At 41.6% G+C, this 18,374-nt stretch overlaps 2 long non-coding RNA genes across 2 annotated transcripts; one reads left to right on the forward strand and one right to left on the reverse strand.

Moving 5' to 3' along the window:
• Window positions 1-1,878: 1,878 nt before the first annotated feature.
• On the reverse strand, window positions 1,879-3,834 carry LOC114194789 (uncharacterized). The gene is made up of 3 exons (XR_003606443.2): window positions 3,527-3,834; window positions 3,351-3,413; window positions 1,879-2,170 (listed from the first exon to the last, which is right to left on the reverse strand). It is a non-coding gene; the product is annotated as an uncharacterized LOC114194789 (long non-coding RNA).
• An 8,099-nt stretch (window positions 3,835-11,933) lies between these two features.
• LOC114163497 (uncharacterized) lies at window positions 11,934-13,819 on the forward strand. The gene is made up of 3 exons (XR_003599419.2): window positions 11,934-12,171; window positions 12,285-12,347; window positions 13,528-13,819. It is a non-coding gene; the product is annotated as an uncharacterized LOC114163497 (long non-coding RNA).
• The last annotated feature ends 4,555 nt before the right edge of the window (window positions 13,820-18,374 follow it).

Genomic DNA, 18,374 nt, shown 5'->3' on the forward strand with positions numbered 1-18,374 from the left:
AGCTACAACATAAGTAACTCATTTAATGTTTGTGACCTTTCTCCTTTTGATGTAGGGTTTAAGAATTCGTGGTCGAATTCTCTCCAAGAAGGGGAGGATGATGAAGGCATGACCACCTCCTTAGAAGCTCCATCAAGAAGGATCACTAGAATCATGTCTAGAGGGGAGTCTTCTATTCCATTCCCTTTATCTTTGTTTTGCATTACTTTAGTTTGAATTCCCTAAGTTGGTTTCTAGTTGATTTATTTTGGTTGACTTGTTGACTTTGATCCAAAGTTGACCTTTGACCAAGATTAGATTAACTTAAACCAACATGCTAATCCTTGTTTGTCTTGTTTTGTAGGTAATTAAGAGAAAGTAGAGCATGGCTAGGTGGCACTTGGTGATTGGAGCACTTGGATGAAGTGGAAGAGAGAGGAAAGCAAAAAGCATAAAGCAAAAGCAAAAGTAGACATGTACCTTGTCTCCTTTTGCCTTTGTGGTTTATGCCTTAGAAGGTCACTTGGTCTCCTTCCTCTTTTGGCCTAGAATCCTCATGGGAATGCCTCCACCAATCATCTCCCTTCACTTGGCCAAGACTCACTCTCACATTAGGTTTAGGGTTTGCTAGTTAATCCTTTTTCATGTTTTTGTATTTGCTAAAGGACCCCTATGAACTCCTATTTAAAGGGTGCTCCTTGTCTTGTAAAAGGCGTTGATCATTTGGTTTCTAAACTATTGTGTTTCAACCTTTAAATTTTCGTGAGCTCTCCTTCCTAGAAGTGAACTCACCTTTGCCTTATCTTGCTTGCAAGTGGCGGCACCATCACTCATCTCTAGGGCTTGGTTGGCTTAGATCCCCCCCTATGAGTGGCGTGCTTCTTCCATTCTTCATCTTCTATGCTTTCCATTTTTATTGTTTCTTCTTTCATTTTGATCTTTAGTGTTGTTATTGCCGTGTGTGTTTAAGCTTGAATCCAACTCTCTTCTTCCTTTCATGAGCTTGAGAAATGAACCTTCACATCTAGATAGCATGCTATCTTAATGTCCAGTGGGAATTTTCAAAAAGCTTTCTTAAACAACTTCACCATATTCATAACTCTAAAAGGGAACAAGATTATCCTTCATCAGATATACATTTCTCCTTTATCCACCGTCATCTTCTTCCCAAGGTCAAAAATATCCTTTTTGGATCTCACTCTCATCACCCTTCATTAACGATCATTCTAGAACAACTCATACTAAGAGATCACACACCACGATACTAAACACAGAGAAAAAGACCTGAAAAATACTTCTTGGAGGGGCAAAGCCACCAAAACACGGAGCTTTGATAAGATAAGAGAAATACACTTGCAAACATTGTTTTTGATTTTGAAAAGCAAAAATCTTCAAACAGGTGTGAAAATCCAGGTTTTTCTTTCTCCTTTTATATTTACTTGTGATATTTATTATGAGATCATAGCACCAAACATATTGATTGTTTTTTTTTCTCTATTTTCCTTCTCTTACACTGAAGCTTGCACTCATCATGGCATCGTATGTATATGTTCTAATTGTCATTTCTTTTATGAAATTGTCTCTTGTAATGTGGTTTTGTTATGTCAAAAGAAATGGTTGGTTGTGTAATATATGAAATTTGGGATGGGTTTTATTGCCGTTAATATTAGATTAAAGTTGCATATGTGTGTTGGCATAAAAAGTGTCAAAGAAACATAAACCTTATATGTATATGTGAATCATTAGTGTTGATTAAAATCTTTTTTCTTTTGGTACATTTAGTTTATTAATTAAAATCTTTTATACTTTTTCCTTAATTTCCTTTATCAGAATGCGAGTGTTGGTTTTAATGGCTAATATAATATGTTGTTTGTGACGTCCCATTTTAATATATTAAACTACTAAATAAAATATCACACAGTTATAATAACGAGAAGCATTCAGATGAACATACAATGTAGGGGAGATAACTATTACAGTCATCCAGAAAATACTGCGAAAACGGATTTAGGCATGCCACCATACCATAAACAGAAACAAATCTAAAGTTTAACAGTTGGGCAAAAGAAATGCTCTAAGAGCATGGTATTACAAGGCACTAGGGCCATGGAACTTCTTCGAAAGCCACCTCAACGGGCCCACTAGGCTGCACTGCTACCACCATCAGGCCTACCTCCAAAAGTATTCCCATCTGCTCCCACCAACGGTGATCATCGCAAAAGAGAAGACACAACGGAAACATACATAAAGTGCAAGGGTAAGCTAGTGTAACTTGAAACTTATCATATTGTAAAGGGATAAGTGCATAAACATTCACAGGCATACAACACAGAGACATACAAGTCATGTTATGGCAAACAAGCAAGACACTATGACTCTATTATCCGGATACATATACTAAGATCGGATTCACTGGACGCTTGCACTTGTGATGGCCTCTACTGCTCTGCAGAGCCATTGCCAATGGATTTCACCCTACCACACACAAGGTTAGCCTTTAAACGTCTAAGGCCATTATCCTGCCAAAGACTAGGGCCTCCCGCTACTCTCACCACTTGGGTCAGTTTGCTCTACTTGAGACTCACTGACCCTTTAGAGTTTCGGGATGCAATCCTTACTTGAATCCTTATCTTAATATATACACTACACGCCACCATAAAGTCTCCCCACGAGACTCATGGAATTATGCCTATTTCACACCAACCTCATGGCTCATATCACATAACCACCACTTGCAACCTCAACATTTATTTCTCATGCTCATTATCAACCATCCAAACACAACTTCATACATTACTCATGCTATCATTCATCTCATACTTTATAAATGCATACCAAGACATACATATATCACAAAATAGTATTCATCCCAAATAAATGTGTGCCAAAATTTAAGTACCTGCAATTCCATACAATCAAGCATAATCCACAACCATAACTCTTACACCAAAATTCCAAAGAAAATTTATTATCATAAAACCAAAATCATTGCAGTAATGCGTGACACATTTCTCAAGCTACAGATATCTAATTGATGATCCAACCGGTCAAACCATAAAATAGCATGTTGTGAACCAAATGTCAAAATTTGAGCTCAATCCAACGGTTAATGAGTCAGAAAATTCAATTTTACTAAAACTGCGCATATCAGAAAAATACCCAGTCGCCCAGCGAGTCAAGGAACTCGCCCAGCGACTGTGCGACGCATCAGAATACGAAAAAAAGACGTCAAACATCACAGTTTCATGAATATTTGAACCCCTAACTCAGAAATATACCAAAACTAACATTTTCCAATCATTTAAGCATAAAACATAAACGAAAACAAACCACATATTTCAAAAACGCGAAAAGAACCTAGCTTCCCTTACCTCGAGTAAACGGAGCTGAGGGAAAAAGGGCACACAAAGAGAGAACGGAGCAGCTATAAGGAACTGTAAACATCGTAGATCAAACGTAGGACGAGATTAGGGGCAGAACCAACTTAAGACCAACTTAGTGCATTAAAAGGGACAACGAAAGAGCTTGAGTTTCGATCTGTACTTACAAGGAAGCGGTTCGATTCACTTTGAGGGGAAACGGACTTTGCCCTAGCAGAGCTCCTGCTTTTCTTAGAGAAGTTGAGAGGGGAAGGCTGCCTTTCTGAAACAGAGATGAAGTGAAACTGTGAGGGGCTGTTAGGGTAGGGTGTCCTACTGAAGGGCTGGCCTTGGGCCTCCGAAAAGGCCAGGCCCAAACTCTATATACTGAAAAAGGGGCTTACAACATCTCCCCAACAACAAAAATTTTTCGTCCTCGAAAAATTAGACTTACCAGAACAGATGTGGGTATGAACTCCTCATGTCCTCCTCAAGCTCCCAAGTACAGTCACCTGTCCTCCGGTCCTAGATGACCTTCATGAGACTAGTGGCTCTTCCTTTGCGCTCCTTAACTTGGCGATCCTCTATAGCCACGGGCTGTACCACTACTTTGGGTCAAACACGTACTTCCGTAGCTGTGAAACATGAAAGACTGGGTGTAGATTAGCCAACTGGGGTGGCAATGCAACCTCATAAGCCACGGGCCCTATCCTCCTCAAGATCTGATACGGACCCAAGAACTTAGGTGACAACTTCCTTGAGCGGATAGCCCTCCCCACACCAGTGGTTCGGGTCACCCTCAAGAACACGTGCTCCCTAGCCTCAAACTCTAAGGGTCTCCTTCTTCGGTCTGCATATGCCTTCTGCCTACTCTGAGATGCTTGCAACCTGTCTCTCACCAACTGCACCTTCTCTGTGGTTTGTTGCAACAACTCTGGTCCAACCAAAACTGACTCACCGTCCTGGTACCAACACAAGGGAGTCCTACATCTCCTCCCATACAAAGCCTCATAAGGCGCCATCCTTATACTTGCTTGGTAACTGTTGTTGTAGGTGAACTCCACCAGCGGTAACACTTCATCCCAACTGCCAAGGTGGTCCAAGATACATGTCCTCAACAAGTCCTCCAAGGACTGAATTACCCTCTCTGACTGGCCATCCGTCTGAGGATGATAAGCAGAACTCATCCTCAACTTGCTACCTATCGCCTCCTGCAGTGCCTGCCAGAACCTGGAAGTGAACCGGGGGTCTCTGTCAGACACTATGCTACTAGGCACTCCATGAAGTCTCACTATCTCTCGGATGTAGAGCTGGGCCAATTTGGTCATAGACATTCTAAGATTCACTGCCAAAAAGTGAGCACTCTTCGTCAAACGATCCACCACCACCCATATAGCATCATGTCCTCTCACGGTGCGAGGTAAGTGGGTAACAAAATCCATGGCTATGCTATCCCACTTCCATACCGGAATATCCAAAGGTTGAAGCGTTCCACTAGGTTTCTGATGCTCTACCTTAGCCTTTTGACAAGTCAAACAGGCCGATACAAACTGTGCAACCTCCTTTTTCATGCCCTGCCACCAAAAGTTCTCCTTGAGGTCTTGGTACATCTTAGTCATGCCAGGGTGCAGACTAAGACGACTCTTGTGTCCTTCCTCAAGGATCAACTTCCTCAACTCGACATCCTCTGGTACACAAACCCTGCCTCTGAACCTCAACACACCATCGCTGCCCAAGGCAAACTCCTTGGCCTGATCCGATCCCAGTAGTTCTCTCACCTTTTGTAGACTAACATCACTTGCTTGCCTCTCCCTGATTAAACCCATAAAGTCACTAGATATGACCAAGGTGCTACACCTGATGAATTTCGGCTCCAACTCAAACTGTAGCTTCAAGTCTCTGAAGCTCTCTAGCAACTCCATCTCTTTTATCATCAAGTGTGCCACATGCACTGCCTTCCTACTCAACGCGTCTGCCACCACATTTGCTTTCCCTGGATGGTAGAGAAGCTCGAAGTCGTAGTCCTTCAAAAACTCTATCCACCGCCTCTGCCTCATATTTAACTCTTTCTGATCGAAGAGATACTTCAAGCTCTTGTGGTCACTAAACACACGGAACTGTGCACCATACAAGTAGTGCCTCCATATCTTCAAAGCAAAAACCACCGCTGCTAACTCTAGGTCATGAGTGGGGTAGTTCTTCTCATGAACTTTCAACTGCCTTGAAGCATAAGCCACCACCTTCCTCTCCTGCATCAAGACACACCCAAGGCCCTGATGAGAGGCATCACAGTAAACCTCAAAAGGTTTACTCACATCTGGGATTATCAGAACTGGAGCACTCGTCAGCCTCTGCTTAAGCTCCCTGAAGCTCTCTTCACATCTATCAGTCCATGCAAACGGTTGATCCTTTCGGGTTAACTGTGTCAAGGGTGCTACTATCTTGGAGAACCCCTCTATAAATCTCCTGTAGTAGCCAGCCAAACCCACGAAGCTCCGAATCTCAGTCACTGATTTGGGACACTCCCACTGTATCACGGCCTCTACCTTAGCTGGATCCACAGCTATACCCTGAGCTGATATCACGTGCCCCAAAAACTGCACCTCTCTCATCCAGAAGTCGCACTTCGACAACTTGGCAAATAGTTGTTTCTCCCGCAAGATACCAAGCACTATCCTCAGATGCTCGGCATGTTCCTCATGCGTCCTGGAGTAGATGAGAATGTCGTCTATGAAGACCACGACAAACTTATCTAAAAACGGACAGAAGATCCGGTTCATGTAATCCATGAACAAAGCTGGAGCATTAGTCACACCGAATGGCATGATAACATACTCATAGTGCCCATATCTGGATCTGAAAGCAGTCTTCTCAACATCTTCTGCCTTCACCAAAATCTGATGATAACCTGACCGAAGATCAATCTTGGAGAACACCGACGCCCCATGTAGCTGGTCCATCAAATCATCTATTCTCGGCAAGGGGTACTTATTCTTGATAGTCAGCTTGTTCAGCTACCTATAGTCCACACACAACCTTGAGCCACCGTCCTTCTTCTTCACAAGCAAAACAGGCGCTCCCCACGGCGAAGCACTCGGCCGTATAAACCGTTTCTCAAGCAATTCCTCTATCTGCTTCTTTAACTCTACTAACTCTGCTGGGACCATGCGGTAAGGAGCTATCGATACAGGTCCGGCTCCTGGTACCAAGTCTATGGAGAACTCCACTTCTCTTCTTGGGGGCAAACCCGGTACCTCTTTGGGGAACACATCCTCAAAGTCCCTGACCACTGGTATCGCGGTGATCCTCTCCTCCTTCTCGACTTCTATCCTGGCAAAGACCATATAACACTGCGCGCCGCTCTGAATTTCCTTCATTACCCCATGGAAAGACAACAACTCGGGCTCCTCTGAGTTGGAGAACAACAGCTTCTTCTCTCGACAGTCTATGAGAACACGGTTGGCAGAGAGCCAATCCATTCCCAAGATCACATCTAGTCCTTGCAGAGGGAGACATATGAGGTTGACTTTGTATACGCGTCCCTCTACCTCAACTGGACATCTAGCACACACCGAAGAAGTCCTAACCAACCCAGATGCCGGAGTAGATACCACGAGATCAAACTGTAGCTCACACACCGGCAGACTCAACTCCCGCACACAAGACTCTGACACAAAAGAGTGTGTCGCCCCGGAATCAAAAAGCACACAACAAGACTTGCTAGATATTACACAACAACCAATAACAAGGTTACCTGAACCTGCTGCCTCTGACCCGGTCATCGCAAAGACCCTGCCTGTAGCCTGAGGCCTGCTGCCTCCTCCTCTCTGCTGAGTCTGGCCTGAACTCTGACTCGGAGTGTGTGGTGAAGGTCGTGCAACTGTCCTCCTCAGAGTGGGGCAATCCCTACCAAAGTGGCCCTCTCTGCCACAATGGTTGCACCTGCGGAAACCTGATAGATGCGGGCAGAAATTCTTCCCATGTGGCCCTCCGCAATGATAGCACTGAATCCTGCTGGGCGGGGAAGAAAAGCCTCTAGACCCTTGTGGCTGTGGATGAGGCCTAGCATAAGGCTTCCTCTTCTCTTCAACCCTCGGCCTGGACCCAGATGGTCCACTGACTCTCTGCTGTGGCTGTTGCTGAGCTTTCACCTCTACCTTCATTCACTCAATGACCCTGGCCTTTTCCACCAAGGCCGCAAAGTCCTTAATGGACAGTGGAGCTATCATCAGGCGGATATCTCCTCTGAGACCATTCTCAAACTTCCTGCAACGCCACTCCTCATCGAGCGGCATGGTGTAAAAACGCCCCAGATGCTTGAACCTCTCGGCGTTCTCAGCTACTGACTTGTTCCCCTGCGTCAGCTGGAGGAACTCAACCTCCTTAGCGTACCTCACGCTATCAGGGAAGTACTCTGAAAGAAACCTCCTCTTGAAGGCTTCCCATGTGATATCCTCATGCTTCTCTTCCATCACCAGCTTCATGCTAGCCCACCAATGCTCAGCCTCTCCAGTGAGCATGTAGACAGTGAAAGCCAGTCTGCTCTCATCGGGGCACCTCTTGGCATCAAAGATGCGCTCCATATCTTTCATCCATTGGTCCGCCTGATCGGGACTCTTCTTGCCATCAAACTTGGCAGGTTGGTGCTTCAAAAAGTCTTCCAAACTCCATTCAGGGGGTGGAGGTTGGGGATGAGGACCATACATCTGAGCACCAGCAGCATTCTCCCCTAACTGACGGAGAGCATCCACGTGCTGCCTCTGAGCATCCTCTGCAGCCTGCCTAGCAGCTTCCATCTGCTGCATCATGAAGTTCTGCTGCTCGAGAGAGGCTTCCTGGCGCTGCATCGCCGCCTCATGCTGTTGCATCATGGCATTGCTTTGCTGAGTCAAAGCCGCAGCCATGGCCTCGATCGCCCTGGCCAGATCTTGTCCGTCGCCCTGAGGGGGTGGAGTAGGAGCGATACGCGGGGGTGCCATATCACTGGACACACAGAAAGCACCATCAGAACTTGGTTAGATTGGAAACTCATCGAAACATGACAGGAAGACACAACGAAAGCTAAGCAAACACATAGCCCACAGACACTTAGGAACGAAGGCTCTGATACCATAAAAGTGTGACGTCCCACCATAAAAGTGTGACGTCCCATTTTAATAGATTACACTACTAAATAAAGCATCACACAATTATAATAATGAGAAGCACTCAGATGAGCATAAACGTAGAAAGGTAACTGTTACAGTCATCCGGAATTTCTTAAAAGGAAACTTAGGCATACAACCATGCCATAAGAAAACACAATTTAAAAGTTTAACAGTCTTGCAAAAAGGTTGTCCTTAAGGCAGTTAATACAAAAGGCCTCATGGCCATGAAACTAATCCTAAGGGCTCCTAGGTAAAAATCTAGACTGCACCGCTGTTGCCCCCAGATCCATCCCGAACATCCCTTCCATCTGCTCCCACCAATAAGGTGATCATCGCAAAAGAGAAAACATAGCAGAAACAATACAAAGTGCAAGGGTAAGCTAGTGTAACATGAAACTTATCATAGTGTAAAAGAATAAGTGCATAATCATTCCTTAACATGCAACACAACAGGCACAGGACGTCATGTTATAGCAAACAAGCAGGACACTATGACTCAATTATCCGGATACATATATTAAGATCGGATTCACTGGACGCTTGCACTTGTGGTGGCCTCTACTGCTCTGCAGAGCCATTGCCAATGGGTTTCACCCTACCACACACAAGGTTAGCCTTTAAACGTCTAAGGCCATTATCCTGCCAAAGACTAGGGCCTCCCGCTACTCTCACCACTTGGGTCAGTTTGCTCTACTTGAGACTCACTGACCCTTTAGAGTTTCGGGATGCAATCCTTACTTGAATCCTTATCTTAATATATACACTACACGCCACCATAAAGTCTCCCCACGAGACTCATGGAATTACGCCTATTTCACACCAACCTCATGGCTCATATCACATAACCACCACTTGCAACCACAACATTTATTTCTCATGCTCATTATCAACCATCCAAACACAACTTCATACATTACTCATGCTATCATTCATCTCATACTTTATAAATGCATACCAAGACATACATATATCACAAAATAGTATTCATCCCAAATAAACGTGTGCCAAAATTTAAGTACCTGCAATTCCATACAATCAAGCATAACCCACAACCATAACTCTTACACCAAAATTCCAAAGAAAATTTATTATCATAAAACCAAAATCATTGCAGTAATGCGTGACACATTTCTCAAGCTACAGATATCTAATTGACGGTCCAACCCGTCAAACCATAAAATAGCATGTTGTGAACCAAATGTCAAAATTTGAGCTCAATCCAACGGTTAATGAGTCAGAAAATTCAATTTTACTAAAACTGCGCATATCAGAAAAATACCCAGTCGCCCAGCGAGTCAAGGAACTCGCCCAGCGACTGTGTGACGCATCAGAATACGAAAAAAGACGTCAGACATCACAGTTTCATGAATATTTGAACCCCTAACTCAGAAATATACCAAAACTAACATTTTCCAATCATTTAAGCATAAAACATAAACGAAAACAAACCACATATTTCACACCAAGATCAACCGTTTGCATGGACAGATAGATGTGAAGAGAGCTTTAGGGAGCTTAAGCAGAGGTTGACGAGTGCTCCAGTTCTGATAATCCCAGATGTGAGTAAACCTTTTGAGGTTTACTGTGATGCCTCTCATCAGGGCCTTGGGTGTGTCTTGATGCAGGAGAGGAAGGTGGTGGCTTATGCTTCAAGGCAGTTGAAAGTTCATGAGAAGAACTACCCCACTCATGACCTAGAGTTAGCAGCGGTGGTTTTTGCTTTGAAGATATGGAGGCACTACTTGTATGGTGCACAGTTCCGTGTGTTTAGTGACCACAAGAGCTTGAAGTATCTCTTCGATCAGAAAGAGTTAAATATGAGGCAGAGGCGGTGGATAGAGTTTTTGAAGGACTACGACTTCGAGCTTCTCTACCATCCAGGGAAAGCAAATGTGGTGGCAGACGCGTTGAGTAGGAAGGCAGTGCATGTGGCACACTTGATGATAAAAGAGATGGAGTTGCTAGAGAGCTTCAGAGACTTGAAGCTACAGTTTGAGTTGGAGCCGAAATTCATCAGGTGTAGCACCTTGGTCATATCTAGTGACTTTATGGGTTTAATCAGGGAGAGGCAAGCAAGTGATGTTAGTCTACAAAAGGTGAGAGAACTACTGGGATCGGATCAGGCCAAGGAGTTTGCCTTGGGCAGCGATGGTGTGTTGAGGTTCAGAGGCAGGGTTTGTGTACCAGAGGATGTCGAGTTGAGGAAGTTGATCCTTGAGGAAGGACACAAGAGTCGTCTTAGTCTGCACCCTGGCATGACTAAGATGTACCAAGACCTCAAGGAGAACTTTTGGTGGCAGGGCATGAAAAAGGAGGTTGCACAGTTTGTATCGGCCTGTTTGACTTGTCAAAAGGCTAAGGTAGAGCATCAGAAACCTGGTGGAACGCTTCAACCTTTGGATATTCCGGTATGGAAGTGGGATAGCATAGCCATGGATTTTGTTACCCACTTACCTCGCACCGTGAGAGGACATGATGCTATATGGGTGGTGGTGGATCGTTTGACGAAGAGTGCTCACTTTTTGGCAGTGAATCTTAGAATGTCTATGACCAAATTGGCCCAGCTCTACATCCGAGAGATAGTGAGACTTCATGGAGTGCCTAGTAGCATAGTGTCTGACAGAGACCCCCGGTTCACTTCCAGGTTCTGGCAGGCACTGCAGGAGGCGATAGGTAGCAAGTTGAGGATGAGTTCTGCTTATCATCCTCAGACGGATGGCCAGTCAGAGAGGGTAATTCAGTCCTTGGAGGACTTGTTGAGGACATGTATCTTGGACCACCTTGGCAGTTGGGATGAAGTGTTACCGCTGGTGGAGTTCACCTACAACAACAGTTACCAAGCAAGTATAAGGATGGCGCCTTATGAGGCTTTGTATGGGAGGAGATGTAGGACTCCCTTGTGTTGGTACCAGGACGGTGAGTCAGTTTTGGTTGGACCAGAGTTGTTGCAACAAACCACAGAGAAGGTGCAGTTGGTGAGAGACAGGTTGCAAGCATCTCAGAGTAGGCAGAAGGCATATGCAGACCGAAGAAGGAGACCCTTAGAGTTTGAGGCTAGGGAGCACGTGTTCTTGAGGGTGACCCGAACCACTGGTGTGGGGAGGGCTATCCGCTCAAGGAAGTTGTCACCTAAGTTCTTGGGTCCGTATCAGATCTTGAGGAGGATAGGGCCCGTGGCTTATGAGGTTGCATTGCCACCCCAGTTGGCTAATCTACACCCAGTCTTTCATGTTTCACAGCTACGGAAGTACGTGTTTGACCCAAAGTAGTGGTACAGCCCGTGGCTATAGAGGATCGCCAAGTTAAGGAGCGCAAAGGAAGAGCCACTAGTCTCATGAAGGTCATCTAGGACCGGAGGACAGGTGACTGTACTTGGGAGCTTGAGGAGGACATGAGGAGTTCATACCCACATCTGTTCTGGTAAGTCTAATTTTTCGAGGACGAAAAATTTTTGTTGTTGGGGAGATGTTGTAAGCCCCTTTTTCAGTATATAGAGTTTGGGCCTGGCCTTTTCGGAGGCCCAAGGCCAGCCCTTCAGTAGGACACCCTACCCTAACAGCCCCTCACAGTTTCACTTCATCTCTGTTTCAGAAAGGCAGCCTTCCCCTCTCAACTTCTCTAAGAAAAGCAGGAGCTCTGCTAGGGCAAAGTCCGTTTCCCCTCAAAGTGAATCGAACCGCTTCCTTGTAAGTACAGATCGAAACTCAAGCTCTTTCGTTGTCCCTTTTAATGCACTAAGTTGGTCTTAAGTTGGTTCTGCCCCTAATCTCGTCCTACGTTTGATCTACGATGTTTACAGTTCCTTATAGCTGCTCCGTTCTCTCTTTGTGTGCCCTTTTTCCCTCAGCTCCGTTTACTCGAGGTAAGGGAAGCTAGGTTCTTTTCGCGTTTTTGAAATATGTGGTTTGTTTTCGTTTATGTTTTATGCTTAAATGATTGGAAAATGTTAGTTTTGGTATATTTCTGAGTTAGGGGTTCAAATATTCATGAAACTGTGATGTTTGACGTCTTTTTTTCGTATTCTGATGCGTCGCACAGTCGCTGGGCGAGTTCCTTGACTCGCTGGGCGACTGGGTATTTTTCTGATATGCGCAGTTTTAGTAAAATTGAATTTTCTGACTCATTAACCGTTGGATTGAGCTCAAATTTTGACATTTGGTTCACAACATGCTATTTTATGGTTTGACCGGTTGGATCATCAATTAGATATCTGTAGCTTGAGAAATGTGTCACGCATTACTGCAATGATTTTGGTTTTATGATAATAAATTTTCTTTGGAATTTTGGTGTAAGAGTTATGGTTGTGGATTATGCTTGATTGTATGGAATTGCAGGTACTTAAATTTTGGCACACATTTATTTGGGATGAATACTATTTTGTGATATATGTATGTCTTGGTATGCATTTATAAAGTATGAGATGAATGATAGCATGAGTAATGTATGAAGTTGTGTTTGGATGGTTGATAATGAGCATGAGAAATAAATGTTGAGGTTGCAAGTGGTGGTTATGTGATATGAGCCATGAGGTTGGTGTGAAATAGGCATAATTCCATGAGTCTCGTGGGGAGACTTTATGGTGGCGTGTAGTGTATATATTAAGATAAGGATTCAAGTAAGGATTGCATCCCGAAACTCTAAAGGGTCAGTGAGTCTCAAGTAGAGCAAACTGACCCAAGTGGTGAGAGTAGCGGGAGGCCCTAGTCTTTGGCAGGATAATGGCCTTAGACGTTTAAAGGCTAACCTTGTGTGTGGTAGGGTGAAATCCATTGGCAATGGCTCTGCAGAGCAGTAGAGGCCATCACAAGTGCAAGCGTCCAGTGAATCCGATCTTAGTATATGTATCCGGATAATAGAGTCATAGTGTCTTGCTTGTTTGCCATAACATGACTTGTATGTCTCTGTGTTGTATGCCTGTGAATGTTTATGCACTTATCCCTTTACAATATGATAAGTTTCAAGTTACACTAGCTTACCCTTGCACTTTATGTATGTTTCCGTTGTGTCTTCTCTTTTGCGATGATCACCGTTGGTGGGAGCAGATGGGAATACTTCTGGAGGTAGGCCTGATGGTGGTAGCAGTGCAGCCTAGTGGGCCTGTTGAGGTGGCTTTCGAAGAAGTTCCATGGCCCTAGTGCCTTGTAATACCATGCTCTTAGAGCATTTCTTTTGCCCAACTGTTAAACTTTAGATTTGTTTCTGTTTATGGTATGGTGGCATGCCTAAATCCGTTTTCGCAGTATTTTCTGGATGACTGTAATAGTTATCTCCCCTACATTGTATGTTCATCTGAATGCTTCTCGTTATTATAACTGTGTGATATTTTATTTAGTAGTTTAATCTATTAAAATGGGACGTCACATTGTTTATATTGGATGTTTCAAAATAACGCATAAGATACACACTAAACATGAATATTAGAATAAAGAATTTTGAGATAGCTATTTAATAATAAATATGTCTAGGCATTAATTGAGAAAATTTTATTTTTGTTTTGTGATATTCTTTTCTAAAAGAGATATATAATATTTTAAAAAAAGTATCAATTATTTATATTATTTTTTTATATATATCGCATAACATTAATTATCATGTTGAGCCTCAAATTTGCTTGATAATTAAAATTTCAAAATTCTCATTAATTATCATGTTGAGTCAAGTGAATAAAAAATAATAGTGTAAATGAACTAATAATTGATTAAGCTGAACTAGTAATATATAAAATAAAATAAAGAAAAAAACGTTAGGTGTAAGAAAAAAGACCCATGTTTGTTTCTATTTGCATTGCTCTTTTTGAACCTCTTTTCTGATATTTGCAGCTTTAAGCTTCATATGACCAAATTACTTTGCACACCCTTGTTTCTTATGTTTTGCACCTTCATTATTTTACTTTGTGCGCCCTCTATTTTAGTATTTGCACTCCTCTAATAATCATAAAAAATTTAGGTCCTTCTCACCCGTGTTAGAGTATTCATGCCTCTACTTTCATTTTACTTGATAATTCATTTCTTTTGTATAAAATCATTATCTCCTTTCACGTCAAAATTTTTAAAAATTTTAGATTATTAATTATCATGTTAAGTCTCAAACTTACTTGATGATTATAATTTTCATTCGATTTGAATAAACTTTAATTATCATGTCAGGTCCCGGACTTGCTTGATAATCATTATTTTTTATAACTTTAATTATCATGTCGAGTCCCGGACTCGTTTGATAATAATTATTTTTCATAATTTTAATTACCATGTCGAGTCCCGAACTTGCTTGATAATCATTTTTCATGACTTTAATTATCATGTCGAGTCTCAGACTTGCTTGATAATGATTATTTTTCATAATTTTAATTAACATGTCGAGTCCCAGACTTGCTTGATAATCATTTTCCATAACTTTAATTATCATGTCGAGTCCCGGACTCGCTTGATAATAACTATTTTCCATAATTTAAATTATCATGTCAAGTCCCAAACTTGCTTGATAATCATTTTTCATAACTTAAATTATCATGTCGAGTCTCGGACTTGCTTGATAATCATTTTCCATAACTTTAATTATCATGTCGAGTCCATGACTCGCTTGATAATAACTATTTTTCATAATTTAAATTATCATGTCAAGTCCCAGACTTGCTTGATAATCATTTGTCATAACTTAAATTATCATGTCGAGTCTCGGACTGACTTAATAATCATTATTTTTCATAACATTAATTATCATGTCGAGTCCCAGACTTGCTTGATAACCATTATTTCCATAACATTAATTATCATGTCGAGTCTCATACTCGCTTGATAATCATTAGTTTTTATACTTTTTAATTATCTTTTTAGGTCCCTGACTAGCTTGATAACTACCTTTTACAACATACAAAAAGAAGGATTGACCCCAACCAAAGATGGAGGCACATGCTTAAGAAGACTAAGCATGTTTAGAAAGGCAGTTCACTAATCCTTCATCCCTTTCATTTGTGTTTGTTATTTTTTATTCCCAAAGTTGACTTAGTTGAATCAACTTTAGTTGACTTGATGACCTTTGACTAGGTTTGACTTGTTGACTATAGTTGACTTGACTTAAGCCAACATGCTAATCTATCTTTATTTGCTTTGTAGGTTAATTTGGAGTAATAAAGCAATGCTAGGTGGTGCATTGTGATTGGGGAGCATAAATGATGTGGAGGAGAGAGTAAAGCAAAGGCATAAAGCATAAAGTAAAAGGCATGAAGCAAGTATACCTATATACCTTTCGTCTCCTTTGTTTTTAGCACACTTTGGCCACTTTTTGGAGACATATGAGACACCTTCTTTGTATCCTTTTGTGCTAGAACGAAATTAGCGTTGCACACACCATAAGTCTTTTGTCTCTCATTTTTGTTAGGGTTAAGTTTTTGTAGAGACATCCTTAGGTATCTTTTATTTGCTTAGAGGACCCTAAACTCTTCTATATAAGGGGTGCTCCTAGACATGTAAAAGCATTGAACATTTTGAAGTAAAAACACTCTTGTGTCTCAACCATTTGTGAGAGTTTCCTCCCTTGGGAGTGAATACTTTTAAGCCTTATCTTGCATAGCAAGTGACGACACACATCCACTCATCTTCAAGGTTGCCATGGCTTCTAGCCTAGCCTTGTAGTGGCGTGCTTTTCACATTTTTTACCATTTCTTTCCTTTCCATTTTATGTTTTCTTCTTGCTTTAATTATTCTTGGTTTTCTATGGTTTATGTGCTTTCCATTTCCTTTTTGTTTTGAATCAATCCATCATCTTCTTCTCTTGAGCTTGTGAAAGGAAGCTTCACATCTAGATAGCTTGCTATCTTAATGTCCAGTGCGGATTTCACTTAGCTTTCTTAATCAACTCACACCATATTCAATAATCTTAAAAAGGAACAAGATAATCCTTCATCATTTGGTATCTAGAGGCTAGGTTATCTTGAATATGGTGTTTTTCATGTGCTAACCTTGTCTTGTTGTAGATATCTTAGTATGGTTCAAATCCACTTCCATGACACACAAAAATAGTGCTGGCAGAAAACGTGACGATTTTAAAACATTAAACTGAACCAGCTTAGTGGTCCAAAATTTACGTTTTGGGTGTCCAAAGAAAGCTCTTTGAGTCTAGTTTCCAGAAAAAAAAAAAGAACCAACGCATTTGGAGTTCAATGGAGAAAGTTATGATCACATTAGTGAGCAAAGGTTCGATCTGCCAAGAATACGTGAATTAGCGTTTTCAGGTTTTGTTGTGGCAGTTTGGAAACGGTTTTTGTACCTCTTTGAGCTCCTAAATGTGGTTGGATAACATGTCTTTGGATGCTTAGTCTTTGAGCCTCAAATCCATGAATTTAAATGCATGATAACTACATGTTTGTGTCTTTGTGTATGTCATGTTGAGTCTTTAAATGTGCCTAACTTTTGCTTGAGTCATATGTCATATGTTAACTTGAAGTTTTCTTATTCTTGTTTTTCCAAGTATTTGAATATTGCTTTCAATTTATGTCTTGCTTGATGTAAGCTCCATGAAATTGATTTTGGCCTAAAACTTGAGGAACTAAGTGTCCAAGCCACCTAAAACTCTTTCTCACCATTTTATGAAACTAGTTGTGAAAGAAGAAAATTTTGCACCAATTTTTGCCTAAAAACTGAGAGCAACCTTGCTCCTTGGTGAACTAAAAGTGTGTTTTTCACTAGGTGTTATGCTACTAGTTTTCATACTTGAGAATTGGGTGATATTGGCTAATTAGTTCCATGCTTTAACTTGGTTATGATCTTTCTTGGTGTATGCATGATTTAAGACTTGAAGATGCTTGTCAAGTACTTTCCATAGAGTCTTTAAAATGTGCTTTTCTTGTTTTAATCTTCTTAAAAGTTGTCTCAAACTTTTCTTCTTTAAAGTTTATCTTTCCTTGTTTTTGTGCTTTTCTTGCTTGTTACTAGGTGTTCTTTATTTTGTCTTAGTCGTTTTCTTTTCTTGAAACTCTTGGGGTGTTGTGGCCGAATCACTTGTCTTGCATTTGAAAGGTTTTGAACAAGTTTTTAAAAGTGTTTGCTTCATTCCTTTGGTGGATTTTGAGTGCTAGCTTTGCCTTGTTACTTTCGGAGAGTGATCTAAACACTTGGATTACATTTTGGGTTGGATTTGGTCTCGGTTTTCATGTTGTCTAACCTCTAATCCATATATTTTGTCTCGGATTTGAGTGTTTTTGTTGTAGGAATCATGGCAAGTTCATCAAATGCACCTAAACCAAACAAAAACAATACATTTTTGACATTGCTTCAGGATTTGGAGTTGTCTAGGAAGGAGACCTTTGAACAATTGAGAAAAGACAAAGAGAAAAGTGACCTAAGAATCCAAGAGCACATTCAAAGGCTTGAAGCTAGGGAGCAAGAAAGAGAGGCTAGGAAAAGAGGACATTCTAGGCACAACCCATCACAAGAGAAGCAAACTCCAAAGATTCCTATGTTCAAAGGAGAAAATGAGCCAAACATCTACATTGAGTGGGAACAAAAAGTGGACTAAATTTTTACCATTCATGTAGTTAGTGATCAAAAGCAAGTAGAATTGGTAGTCTTAGAGTTTGAGGATTATGCCATGACTTGGTGGCATCGATTATGTATGGACAATATGATGGAGGCGTGGTTCGGGACTGTCAAGGGATTAGAAAACAGATGATGGAATCATGCCTAGGATCTTCAAAGAGATCTCAAATTAGCTTCAGATCGTAGAATATGAACTCTTTTATATTTTTTTTGTAATGTTTTTGTTTGGGCCTTTTCGGACCTTAAGTTATCTTGGGCCTTTTTGTGTTTCGGCCCATAGTATATAAGCCCTTGTGAGACACATTTGTTTTCAGATTTGAGTTTTATGAAACAATGAGTTTTCTCTCAAGTCTCGA

This window comes from Vigna unguiculata, chromosome 1 (genome assembly GCF_037176805.1).
Source record: "Vigna unguiculata cultivar grain cowpea cultivar isolate G323 ecotype 2 chromosome 1, ASM3717680v1, whole genome shotgun sequence".
NCBI lineage: Eukaryota > Viridiplantae > Streptophyta > Magnoliopsida > Fabales > Fabaceae > Vigna > Vigna unguiculata.